Source organism: Pavona decussata, unplaced genomic scaffold (genome assembly GCF_977016875.1).
Source record: "Pavona decussata unplaced genomic scaffold, jaPavDecu1.1 SCAFFOLD_154, whole genome shotgun sequence".
Taxonomy (NCBI): domain Eukaryota; kingdom Metazoa; phylum Cnidaria; class Anthozoa; order Scleractinia; family Agariciidae; genus Pavona; species Pavona decussata.
The window spans coordinates 1,284,445-1,297,658 of NW_028145566.1; the positions used below are offsets into that span (position 1 = coordinate 1,284,445).

At 36.0% G+C, this 13,214-nt stretch overlaps 1 protein-coding gene, 1 long non-coding RNA gene and 1 pseudogene across 3 annotated transcripts in view; 1 reads left to right on the forward strand and 2 right to left on the reverse strand.

The window, feature by feature from the left end:
* LOC146466087 (uncharacterized) overlaps positions 1–13,214 on the forward strand; it is a 277,353-nt gene that overhangs the window by 231,938 nt on the left and 32,201 nt on the right. The gene's annotated exons all lie outside the window — the stretch shown is intronic.
* Positions 1–13,214, reverse strand: part of LOC146466095 (uncharacterized) — a 150,696-nt pseudogene that overhangs the window by 125,763 nt on the left and 11,719 nt on the right. The window contains exons 7-14 of the transcript XR_014868147.1: positions 12,891–13,109; positions 11,662–12,038; positions 10,734–10,895; positions 9,276–9,386; positions 8,977–9,093; positions 8,221–8,311; positions 6,933–7,307; positions 5,758–5,880 (exon numbers count right to left, since the gene is read on the reverse strand). The product of XR_014868147.1 is annotated as an uncharacterized LOC146466095 (transcript). The remainder of the gene's footprint in view (positions 1–5,757; positions 5,881–6,932; positions 7,308–8,220; positions 8,312–8,976; positions 9,094–9,275; positions 9,387–10,733; positions 10,896–11,661; positions 12,039–12,890; positions 13,110–13,214) is intronic.
* The window catches only part of LOC146466097 (uncharacterized), a 166,967-nt gene that overhangs the window by 78,095 nt on the left and 75,658 nt on the right, over positions 1–13,214 (reverse strand). The gene's annotated exons all lie outside the window — the stretch shown is intronic.

The window sequence follows — 13,214 nt, forward strand, 5'->3', positions numbered from 1 at the left end:
CGACAAAGGTACCGGCCCGCCATTTTCGTCTTGAAGGTCAACAATGTTTACGCGGCAAACTTCCTCGGGAAACATGTCAAATATACCATTACTGCAAAATTTTCTCGGAGGAACCACGCAAAACTCATCGTTTAAGGCGAACCATGTCCTCTGCGGATCCAAGGATGGCGAGAAAATTCGATGAATCATCCTTCGAACAGAGGATGAGATCGACGGTGCGATCCGCGAGAGCCACGAAGAATGAATCACTTTTAGCGCGCTTCCCGAATTCATATTTACCGCGAGGAAAGATTAACCAAATATAGTCTGACCCCATGAAGTGTTTTGCTATAAATTAACTCGAGATATCTGCTAAGATTCACCAGTTGTACATTTCTACATTGACAGAAGCGGTTTTCCCCTGTCCAAAAGGCGTCCGAAAGAATGTGTGAAACTAATTATGCAAATCACGCTTGCCCGTAACTGGAGACAAACCTGCGGTCGTTTCCGTGGTAACAAAAGCCCCTGGCGCGTGCAATAAAAATAAGCCTCTGGCTTAACATGTATTCCAAACATGTTTTCCTGAAATTTTCAAATACATCAGCCAGCAATAAAACATCAGATTTGAGATATAAATCATGGTATTCGCCCATATTTTTCAAATTAAAAGTATTCCAAACATTTTGTGCATGACTGTATTCTTCATCAGAAATATGTGTATTATTCATTTGACTGTAAAATTCATCTTTGGTTGGTAATTGAGTATCATTGAATTTATCAAAATTACTCATATAATCGTACGGATAAACTCCTTTTTGTTTCATTAATTGCAGTTTTTCACCTTTGAAGACTTCATTGGTATATTTGTATGCATCTTCTGGTAGAATCTTTACAAGATTAGCCAATGATTGATTCATAAACTGAAGACTATTGATAAATACTAAATTATAACCCAACATGAAGGCCATGTATTTCTCCATATTATTTGGGATTACATTAATTTTGTGTTGTCTGGTTTCACCTTTTCTATCCACATAAGTATTGGTCTCAATAATTTTACCAATTTCTTGCATTATAAAATGACTATCATATCCTTTCAAATTATGAAATATTACAGGGATTTTGTCAGTTATTGTAAAATCCCTGTTACATTGATTATGGGCTGAGCCACGGAATTCGCCATTAATATGACAATGATCTCTGACACGTTTATCTGTTTTCTTGTATTTTTTACCACAAATATGACAAGATGTTGCTTTTTGGAATTTGTCTTCATCTTCTGGAGACATAAGTAATGGTTTATTGAGTTTGTATTTAATAGTTTGTCTGCAGTATTTGACTTCAGCAAGCATTGCCTCCATGAATTTGTAAACAGCTTTTTCTCCACGATAATATTTTATTGGTTTGGAATATTTGTCATCATAGCAGCAAACAACTTTGTATCCATAACCACAATCAGTGTGTTTTTGATAAGCTTCAGTAAAAGATTGTTGGTTAGATTGATTACAACCATGAATTGGTTCAGTAATTGCTTCAAAATCAGCATAAATCACGAATGGTGCTTTCATTTGTTTATTATAATTTGTAAATTTTATTTTTGAGCCAACTTCAGGCCTTTTGATTGATTGTTCACCATTGATTTCAATACACACTTCCTTGTGTTTCAACAATATTTCTTCCTTGGAGAAACATTGAAGGCAATGCATACAAAAATGTTTCTTATTTTTATTTCTTGTTTTTAGATACATAAATCTATTAAAATTTTTAATATAAACATAATGATTTTTCTCATCATCTGAAATAAGTAATAGATTCATCACATTTTCAAACTTTTCTTCGGACACATAAATTGGATAAGTTTGTTTGTTTTCATAACCGAAAACATTGATGTTAATATTGTTTTGTGTTTCAACTTTGTTATATTGTTTGACTGAAACAGGGAATTCAATGCCTTATCATAATTCAATTGGGGCATAAATGCTTTATCTGTTTTCTTAATTCTTTGTGGATCTTTAATTTGTGGATTCAAATGTCTGACATGGCACCAACGAAAGCATTCATTATCTTTATTCTTGAGATTAATCAATCCACTTTTGTGATGTTGAAGTTCAGTTGGAAGTTGAATATAAGAACTTCCAGTAAGAGGCTCATATTTGATAATAATAATGTAATGTCCATTGATTGATTTAATTATCCAAGCTGAACCTTCACTAATCCATTTGTGAATATCATTCATAATTTGTTCAACATTAACATCCAAAGATTCTTGAAAATCATTGGCATTAGTTATTGTTTTTGGTTTACTATTAAAATATCCAATTCTGGAGACAGTTTGGTTTCCTTTTTGTTGTTCAAAATAAATTGTCAAAGTTTCAATAAATTTAATTCCTTTCATTTGAGTTAATAATTGTTTCATAAAATGAGCAATAGCTAATCTGGTTGAACTCATTTGAATCAAAGGATCTGTTTCATTTTTAATTCCAACTTCATAAGATTTTGTATATCCCTTGAATGCTCTTGCAACTTCTGTGATTTGGGTTCTTTGTGTTGGAACTGGAGCCATTTTCTTCATCCTTGGTGCTGCTTTGGGTATTAATTGATTATCAAATGATACTTTTTTCACTCTGGGTGCAGCTTTGGGTTTATCAGCAAATTGAATCGGAGGTGGAATTATGTTGTTTCTCGGCAAAGGTTGAGGTCCATCTCTAAATTGAACAGGTGGTTTGATGATTGTATTCTCATAATCTTTTACCATTTGTTTGACAGATTGTCTAGGCTTTGGAATTGGAACCATTTTCTTAGTTCGAGGCTTTGGAACCGGACGTTGTTTTTCAAGTAAAAGTGTTATTAATTGATCTTTCGTCAATTTTGATAAATTAGATTTGTTCATATTATACTTATATGTCATATTAATTTTTGGTGTGCGTTTGTTTCCAATATTTTCTGACAGAGGAGCCATTGGATAACTCTTTAGCAGCATTGTCGGCTTTTTCGATAATGATTGACTACCGACGGAATCAATCATATTGCTTGTTTTTCGTTTGTTTGGCATCTTGGCCTAAAATTCCATTTAATATTCATGAAATCTAAGGTCAATTTTGAATCTCAGACATTTCTTCAAATTTATTTTTTCCACTTATTTTCTCTTTTTTTAAATATACGACTTTTGTCTTTAAACCTTTTTGGTTTTCAAATTCATGTCAAAATTGTCTTCCAAAACCACATCATTCATGGTCAAATCAAAATGTTGATTAAATTAGCCTTGTATTCAACATCATTAATCCCTGTAAAGTGGAAAATCAGTGTCGTCCATATCGTGACACATTCTGTAATACATCTTATTGATTAACCTGTTTTCTGTGCGTGTAAACTCACAATCATTGTCTTCCATTGGTGGAAATTCCATTAATCTATTGACTGTTTGCAATTCTTCTTCAGAGTATGAGCTGTTAAAAAAGGCTTTTCTGGCTTTGTGCATGTGTTTCATATTTTCAGAGGCTGTTACCAATTGCAAATTTTCAATTGAATTGTTCTGGCGATTGGAATCAATGTGATTTACCTGTATTTTAGACGGAATATGTGTCTGATTTACGGCCTCATAGACGAATCGATGAGCGGGGCATGTATTGTTACGTCCCGGAGAAATTATATAATAGCCGTTCTCAGACAAATATCCTTTTCTTGGTTCCAATCTTTTTCGGTTGATTATGTAACCATCATCTGAGGCTCCGTAATTCTCAAATGTTGGATGAATAAAATATGTTTTATCATTGTGATCAAAGGTGTTACTCATTTTTCGAATATAAATAAGGTTACATAAAATTGAATAACCGGTTTAAACCGGTTTTGAAAAACCTAAATTTAGGTTTTTGAGAAACCGAGGATTTAGGTTTTTAGGTTTTTGAGTTTAGGGTTGAATTCAAAGGCTGAAATAGTATTTTATGTAGTTATTGGGGTGAGATAATGTGTGGTTTATGGGGTTTAGGAAAAATATTGGATTTATAAGGATTTGTATGGGATTTTTTTATCATTTTTTGAAAAGTGAGCTGATACCCTCAAACATCTAACTACTCAAGAAAAAACTTTAACCATCGCAACGATAGAGCATAGCCTTTAATTTTAAACATGGTCGGTTATCTCGAAATCTTGTCCGACACTTAATGACGAAATTTTAGGGTTTTATAGTACTAAATCTATACAATTTGCAGGCGACATTAGAAAAAAATCTGTATGAATCAATTTTTACGTGGCATTTTTTTGTTCCCGCATTTGTCACCAAAACCGCTGGCAATACAAAACTTGACATTTTCTCTTTAATTTTCGTTGAAAGGTCTTTCCTTATAGCAAAACATTCTAAATGTATATTGAGCTTTACGGGTGTCTCTAATTTTTAGTGAAAAAGTTCCTACTTTGCAGAAATCAAGGTATCTATCTTTAAAATGCGCTAACAGTTTTTTTTTTTCTGTTAAATAACAAGCGGTTAGAATAATAATTCTTTTCGGTGTTCGTGCAAGTTTAAGGCTCAAGAACCGTTTTAGATAAGAAGGATGAACCTTGGTCAAGGTCCAGTCCTTATTCGCTTTCTCCGAACAAGAGTTTTATTTAATTGTTTTTGTCCGGATCTATTTCACTGCTATTCACGTTCTTTGACTATTTATGGTCACGTGAAGTCGTTCAAAACGTAAAATCTACATAAGTATATACTCCTACCTCTCAAGTCTTCCGTTATAATTTTAAGTTTTGCAAGACGTAATCATAAATATTCAAAGCCCGTGAATAGCAGTGGAATAGACCCAGACAAACAAAAAGAGAAGGATTTCGAGATAATTGACAATGTTTAAAATGAGAGGCTAAGTGCAGTTATCGTCATAGGTTGTCCTTGGAAATCGATGAACAAAATTAACTTTGATCATATTTTGAGACAATGATGTAGTATGAAGGAGATCGAAGTTTATCTTCTATGCGAGATTGTAATTTCAAAACTTCCACCGTAAGTCCGGGAAAACTGCTGCGAGCCTCTTTAATTTCTAGTTTGTATTCCTAAATGTCATGTTCGCACTCGCTAAGATAGGTTCAGTGCTTCTTTTGAGTAAGCTACAAATTAGAAAAAAAAAAGACACTTACCGATACATATTTGTCCATCGCCCGAATATCCAGAATTACAAACACATGTGTAGGATCCGTCGGTATTTCTGCACGAGGCATTCACACCGCAGCTGTAAGAGTTGGTGACACATTCGTCTATATCTACGAAAGGGTAATGACAGCAAACGTTGCATATGGAAATTGTCGTAACCTGCATCTTCTAAGTTCTTTTTTTTTCTATGTCAGAAAGCTTCTTAGTGTCCCTGGTTTGCTCTCCTTTCTCGCCTTTTTGGTCGTTCCCAAATTAAAACACCCGCACTCCTTTGGCGAAACAAACCACAAAAACAAAACAAAGAACACTGCTGGAAGCTCTGGTGATCCAACTGTTACTGTTAAACAATATGAACTGATGTAACGCTTGTCTACAATTACTGTATTGCAATAATGTGCTATATGTTATGTCTGATGTAACTTTCACGCTTTTACTGCACAATTTTTCCTTAATTACATGATCATTCTTGTGCTCGCGGTCATGACTTAGTGACCATTATCCTCAGTCTCGTATTTGGTATTTTACCGTCGTCGTTTTCATCGCCTCGGTCAAAACATTACCAGCATTACCACTTCCATGCGGATGAAAACAGAATTATATTTTACACTGAATTGTTTGAGTAATAAGTATTAATTTCTTACCATTGCAAATCTTGCCATTTCCCGTATATCCGGATTGACAGCCACAGGTGTACGAGCCCACGGTGTTTTGACAAGCAGCATTGGGGTCACAGTCAAATGAGTTTGTAGTACATTCGTCTAGGTCTGAAAAGATGCAACAAAAAGACAACGACATTAAGCCTATCCAGAGAGGGGGGAAATTCTCCCTGTTCGACTGTTGAGCTTAATAAATTTTAGTAATATTTTGTGCAAACGACAGGAAACTTTATGTTTTTTTCCCGAAATTTACGAGGAAAAGAAATTGGCATGGTAGGTCAGGCCTTAATTATTTTCTTGTTGTAATGGTAACCAATTTTGATCACTGAATTTAATGTTACTAATGTCAAACAATTAAATAACAGGCCTGTTTCGGGGAAATCGAAAAAATCGTCAAATCGTTAAAGATGGAGTTTCTTATAGTAAATTCATGTTCTTGTATTATGATTGTGGTTTTGTGTTATTTCTATTCGTCTTTGGTCAATTTTGTCCGTTTTTGAGGTTTTTCTAACACTAACAAATCTAATATGGTCAACAGTTTGAAAACGTGACATAATTGCTGTGTCATATGACATGGTAACGTCCATTGCGTACATCAAAAGCGTCATCTCAGCGTCATCTGCACGTACTATCTATCCTGCATGTAAATAAAAAGCTTTCATCACACTTTGTTGTAGTTTTGATACTTGCAAAGTTATGGTGAGTGACAAAAACCTGTCGATTGAGGGTTTTTTGTTTTAATTCGATAATAATTACGACATTTTTTTATTTACCTATGGGCTGATCTGCCAGCCTTTTGATTTCTGATTTGTTTTTTATTTATTTATTCATTCATTTATTTATTTATTTATTTATTTATTTATTTATGACATATCAGTGTACGTATTTGGGATAATTATTTTTTATTGTATTATTATTCGTTCATAGATAACAAGGCTTCACCTGTATAGATTGGATTTAGATTACAGAAGTTATATTATTTTCACAAAATCGCCTAAAGGAGTGACGCTTACTAAAGAGACGATATTTAGAGAAAATGTACGCTAAATCAGTTCATAATGGCTGGGGTAGAATTCGCGACTACACTCTCCTCAAACAATATCAACAAGTCATTTTCTGGCACGGTTATATATGAGGTGGACATATCTACTGCACTCTACCTGAAAAGCAAGTAAAGTTGTTGCAATTATCGCATGACACATCGTTCCAAGTGTAACCATGCTTGGCACCTAAAGTTTGCACGCAGTCTTCATTTCTCCAGTTATTTGGTTGTCTCGGCGCCCAGAACCTAAAGCTGCTCACTTCTTTGTTGGTCCAAACAAACGATCCTTCAACACTTCTGTCATTCAAACCAATCCAACTTCGTTCGCCGTTATTGCGATGCTGGATGTAGACATTTTCCTCTTGATTGTGAACGGTCACGAGATCTGAGTGCATTGTTGAACAGTTTGATTCTGCGGTCAGCCATGAGGCGCATGCACGGCTTGTGAAGTAGCAGTAACCACCAAAGTAACTCCATCCTGGTCGGCATATGTCTGTATGAACAGAGGGCATAAAAAAATATTCAGTGGTAATTTCTTCTTAGGAAATTTTTCTGTTACCAGGCAACCAATTCTGTAAATAATTCAGCCGTGTTAGCTATTAATTACCTTGGCTAGTCAAAAATAATTTGAAATTGGGTGATTTTAAAGTTTTAGACAAACAACCAAACTCGTCCTCCTCGGTTAATGCATAACTTATGACGTAATCTCTAACGGTATGGCTGTATTATGGGTTATCATCGCCCAGAATGCAGCGACACATCCATTAATGATGTGAGAGAGACAAACAAAAGGGGAAGTGGGCCCAAACCGGCTACCAGGGCGCACGTTGGGCGAATTTTGGCGTTAACCGCTTTGGTTTTCAATGAGTTAGCATATGGCACTGCTGGGATGCGCGTCCGGGGAGTGCAAATGCAGGGACTATAACGTAATCCGAAGTGCTGGCAAAAATGTGCGTCATCTTGCATGGTGCTCAAAACTCAACTTTATATTAAAAAAAAAAAAACAAACAAAAAAAAAAAAAAACAAAACAAAACAAAAAAACTATGCAAATTAGAAATCCTGCACATTCAACGTGCAGAATATCATGTACTGAAATACTTTCCTGCTTCTTCATAGGTTTCCGGCAGACATTAAAAACACAGATGGCATTGTTGGTTAAAAGTTGTTGTCTCGGCCTTTATTATAATATATATCGTGATGATGGAAACAAATAGTTACCAAATTTAACCAAAATAGCTCTAATAAAGAAACATCCAAGGAAAGCCTGTATGTTTGTGCATTGCTCATTTCCATTGATTTATTCAGTGAACAATTATTCGTCTTCTTTCGTGAAATGATTGATTACTTGTACGTAAAACAAAACAAAACAAAACAACAAAAAAAAAAACAAGTTTTGGACTCTTACCTGACAGGACTGTGTATGATATGGAGAGCGGGTCATACTTTGACACATACAATTCCTTTACACATACTCGAGCTCCTGTGGTGTTGATATACTGTAAAATAAGACAAACTCATATGAAATGTTATATGCTTTTTTTGTTTGTTCCCTAGGGTTCGCGTTTTTTATCACAACCTTGTACCTGCGTAATTTGTGCGACTAAAACTTAGAAATTTATGATCGTTCTAAAATTGAGCGAGTTACAGAAAATTATCTAAAATATAATTGGTGCCACGGATTCAGTTTAAACAAACGAAAAAACAAATAACGTTATTTAAAGAGGTAGGCCCGAGCTCTTTGAATGGTATATTATTTAGATAGTTGACTCACAAATTCCTGTACTGTTTTTCAGCACAGAGTTACTTTTGTATTTCAAAAAGTGTCTCATTAAGTTTAAGACCTCGATCGAATCTTTATCCACCATGCCACATGAGCATTCTTACGCTGTTACAAATATGATAAGCAAAATTTATAGCAATGGCCCTTCTACTTAATTGTCCATTGTGTGTCCGGAAGCGGCAACATAGACCGCTGTAAAAGCTTGAAATGTTGATTATCATCAAAGCCTAGAAAACTCATGTTACATTGTAAAATGTGTCAATGAATTATAAACCTCCATGGTAAATTCTCTCAATTTTCCAATGTATTTCTAACAGCTAGTAATATCTCTAACAGGTAAGGTGAACAATTACCTAGTATAGATTGAAGCGGCTGACCTACCTCCACCCAAGCTGTTATGGAATTGTGCATAGGATCTTGATTTCCACCACTTGAGGAATGGTTTGATGAAACGAAAACGCTCGGAGCATTTTGATATACTTTAGTGAAGTGTATGTCCTATGAAAAAGTCGTAGTGCATGGTTAGAACAGGATTACATTCACTCTCAAACTCATTAATATAATTCACTTAGAAGTTGGCGATCCTGCGGATGTCAAGGATATATACGTCCAAAGAGAAAAGATACTCCTTTCTCTGCAGCAAAACGTTGCAGTTTAGACTAAAAACAAAGTAAACTGACCTTGCAGAAGGCATTATTGAAATCAGCAGGAGGAGGCTGAGAGTTTACAAAATAAACTGAACTGTGTTCCGAGAAGAGAGGCTTGTGAAGAGAGGAAAACGCCAACCAGCTCTGGAGAAAATAAGTGAACAAAAATCTTATGAAAAGTAGGTAACACTATTATGTCACTGGGCGCGTGACTTTACTATATACAAAAGCAGTTACAGTGAAGGCAACCTAATGTTAGACCTAAGAGAATGTAGACAATGGCTGATTTGGTCTTCTAAATGGTGTTTGTACAAATGGGAGAATTCAAGAAAGCTTAAGGTGGCTTACTACAGTTTTAATGATGTATAAGGGCACAACTAATAACTCTTTTAAAAAAGGTTCCAAGCTGTTTTTCCCTTCACTATTTACTGTTTGCTTAAGTCTTTTACGATTCTATGTTATATTTAAACAATTAAACGTCAACAAATAGTCAAAATGAGCGACCGAGTACCCAATGAGAGACTGGGCACTAGTAGGTTAGGTCACGTTTTTTTTAAAAATTCTACCCGTATGACCCCACCTGAAAATTTCAAGAATAAGAAATTGGGTCTGATTTAACATTCATGCAAAGTAAAAATAAAAATCTGTAAGGCAGTTTTTGTGCAAACTAAGAGAATGTGAAATCAAAAATAGCTCAAAATCTGTCTTACAGATTTTTCAAAAATTTTGGCTCCAAACGTGATTCACCCAAACAAATCAACCGTGAAAATTTCATCATAAGTTGTACGGTAAGTTTTCGAGCAATCATCGATCAAAGACAGGTTTTTACAACCTCGGACGAGAATTGAATTGCGCATGTCCTTTATTTAAGCGCGCGCTCATGTAACGCCATGTATCGCGTGCGAGAAAGGTACAGTAAATTAGAGCTCTTTTACCGAATGTTTATCAAACTTTTTTTGCCATATTTTTTTGGCTTTAGGCTTGATTACATGTTTGAACGGAGTTTTGAAACTATCGCTACCAAAGAGATTTAACGCCTTTCAAGTGCTGAAGTGGTTTTTGTTACTTCTTGAGGTTACTTGCGTCATTTTTGCACGCGCGACAAATACTGACGTGTGGCATCGTAGCGCGCGCTACTAAGTCTCGGAAAAACTGTAATAAGCCACCTTAATATGTTTACGCCACATCACATAGACATCATATTTTCCATTTAAAATGATGCATGGGAAGTTTTAAAAAATCCACATAGAGGAATTAACTGATATTTCAGTTTTTGTACATTTTTTCGATGCGTTTCAGCTTATTAAAGTGTTAATATTGTGTTCTTGAAAGGGATTTCACGAAAACTCAATAAAAAAGACCTTTGACTGAAACCAATTTTTTTCCTTACCCTCTGTGCAGTCGGTAAGGATGCCGTATGTGGCACCCATGAATTGGATTAAATCACAACATAAAAACAGAGCAAAACAACAGAAATTTGTGTGTGCTTACCACGTAAATATCTTCATGAGAGCCTGCGTAATTTTGCAGTTCCCTCAAACATATTTTCAGTGAAGACTGGGAGAGATCCTCCAACCAAACACTGGCAGCATCCCTTTTTAGCCCGGCATGGTGGTGTACCGCGGTAACAAAAACTGAAGGTTTCTTTAAAAACTTACCCTGTAGATTAAAGGAAATAAAAAAAGGGTAGAATAATAATTACGCCGCTTAGTAATAACGGTGCTACCTTAGCGCAAAAGACGTTTATAGTTTTTAGTGCATCGTATGAATATAAAAAATGAATGTAATTCCGAGTAAATACATTATGTCAATGATACGGACAACAAATGCAAGGAAACGTTGGTGTACTTAAATGTTATATTTCGATATGATACTTTATCATCTTCAGGCTAAGGTGACAACAAGTAGCTTTGATTTAAATACTGAAAGATGGTAAATTAGCAATTTAAAGCATGCGCATGAAAATGCAAAACAAGACGTTAATGTCAGGGGAATAGGCATAGCTTTCTGCTAGGTTTTAAATCATTGTTTAAAGATGGTGCTGAACGCATGATATTGTAGGCTTCTTGGTATGGTAGTAAATTCCAATTATTCAGAAATCCAAATTAGCCCATCCAAGATGGTTGCCACTGGAAATCATGACAAAATTAACACGATCAATTAACGTTTTGGACATAAAAGGCAACATTTTTGGGCGTACTATCTATCTTCCAAGTGTTACTGTCGTAACTTTAATAGGGCGGGCAAGGAATCCGTCCAGACCCTCCCTCCGCCCACAGAAAACAAAGAAAAGCCAAGTCTAGATATGGTTAAATGTGCACTTCTGAGCTGAGGAACAAACCTGAAAACAGCAACCCCCAACCCCTCCCCACTCCCCATGGCAAGGGAAAAAAGGAAACGAAACAAACAAATCACTTGCCGAGGGAAAATTCACAGTCTCACAAGTCGTCCCAGTTCACCACTGCGATATGCGCACCTCTCCGCTGACACCACCAACTGGAGCTCCCTGATAACCCATCCAGTCAACGGTCACGTTAGCACTAGACTTGCGTTCGTTGAAACCGGCTGTCATCACACAGGCAGTGAATTGATGGTAATTTACGTGTTCAACCCAAGAAACTGTGGCATCATGGACAAAGGACTTGTCACTGGTGTCAATGTGATTGACAGTAATCTGCACATCAATGGGTTTATCAGGATAGAAAACGTAAGGTTGGAAACGGATTACTTCACAATGGGAGTACCCCAGTGATGGAATATGTGGCATGTGACGACGACCGCGTTGAAATGGAAATCCTGATATAATGATACAAACGTAAATCAGCATGAGTGACTTATGGTTAAAAAAATAAATCAGACTTAATGACTGAAATAATAAAGACATGTGAGACATAAAAGGGTGTAATTGCGAGTTGCCAGGTAAACACAAGTGGAACTTTGAAATGCTTCATTGGAGGACAAAATGCCTTTTTTACTTTAAATTAAAAGAAAAAGTAATTTACTAACATTTATAAGGTTTTGCCAAACGCATGCTTTGTACGCATGTCCACAATGAACTCTTCAGATCCGGCATTTACGCCTGTTTTCTTTTTGTTTGTTTGTTTGTTTGTTTGTTTGTTTGTTTTCTGTTTTGTTTTTTTCGCCATTACGCCCTTCTTTGAATCTAAATTCCGATCCAGCCAAATCGTTAAATTTGGTTTCTGAATTTATAGAGAATAGGCCATTTTACAGTTGTGTGCTTATTGACTTGGCCTTGGATTGGAAGCGAGGCTGGGGGTGACCTTGTTTTGATACAAACCTCACTGCTTTCATATGTAGATCATGCTGTTCTTTTGCTTACTAGTTTGCGTTTACATATGAATTCTTAAGTTTTTGGGAGTTTGAATTTTTTAGCCATAAATTTAATTTGGAGTTAATTCAAGACAGCCTTTAGAGGAACTCCAGAGTTGTGGATGTGTCGAAGTGTAACATCTTTCCTCTCGAACACGAAACACGTTTTCGCAATATTGGTGCCCCGATGCGCATCTTTTAAAAGAGTATAATGCTGCAGACATTGTTAACGCTGCATATCCTTGGTTTACATAATGTCTGTATACCGGCATCTCCAGAGACGTATCTAGAATTCAACCTACATGTAACTAAGCATACCTTCACAGCTGCCAGGATGTTGTACTGTAAAATTCAGTTGCAGCAAACACATTTCCTGTTCAAACAGGCACTTGTTGTCATAAGTCGTACCATTTGAGGAACAGATTGGTTCTTGAAATGAGGGACAGTTCTCAACACTGACACACCGAGCATCGGAAGGCCCAAAAGCCTTACAAAGACAGTGGTAATCGCACGTGACGTCTAAACATGGATCCAAGTCTAGAAATATGTGCAAGGGAAGGAATGTTAGTCTTCAACTAAGTAAGACATCCGGTTGGAAGTAGCAGGAGAGCGTGATGAGTTCGGGGAGGATGAATATATCTG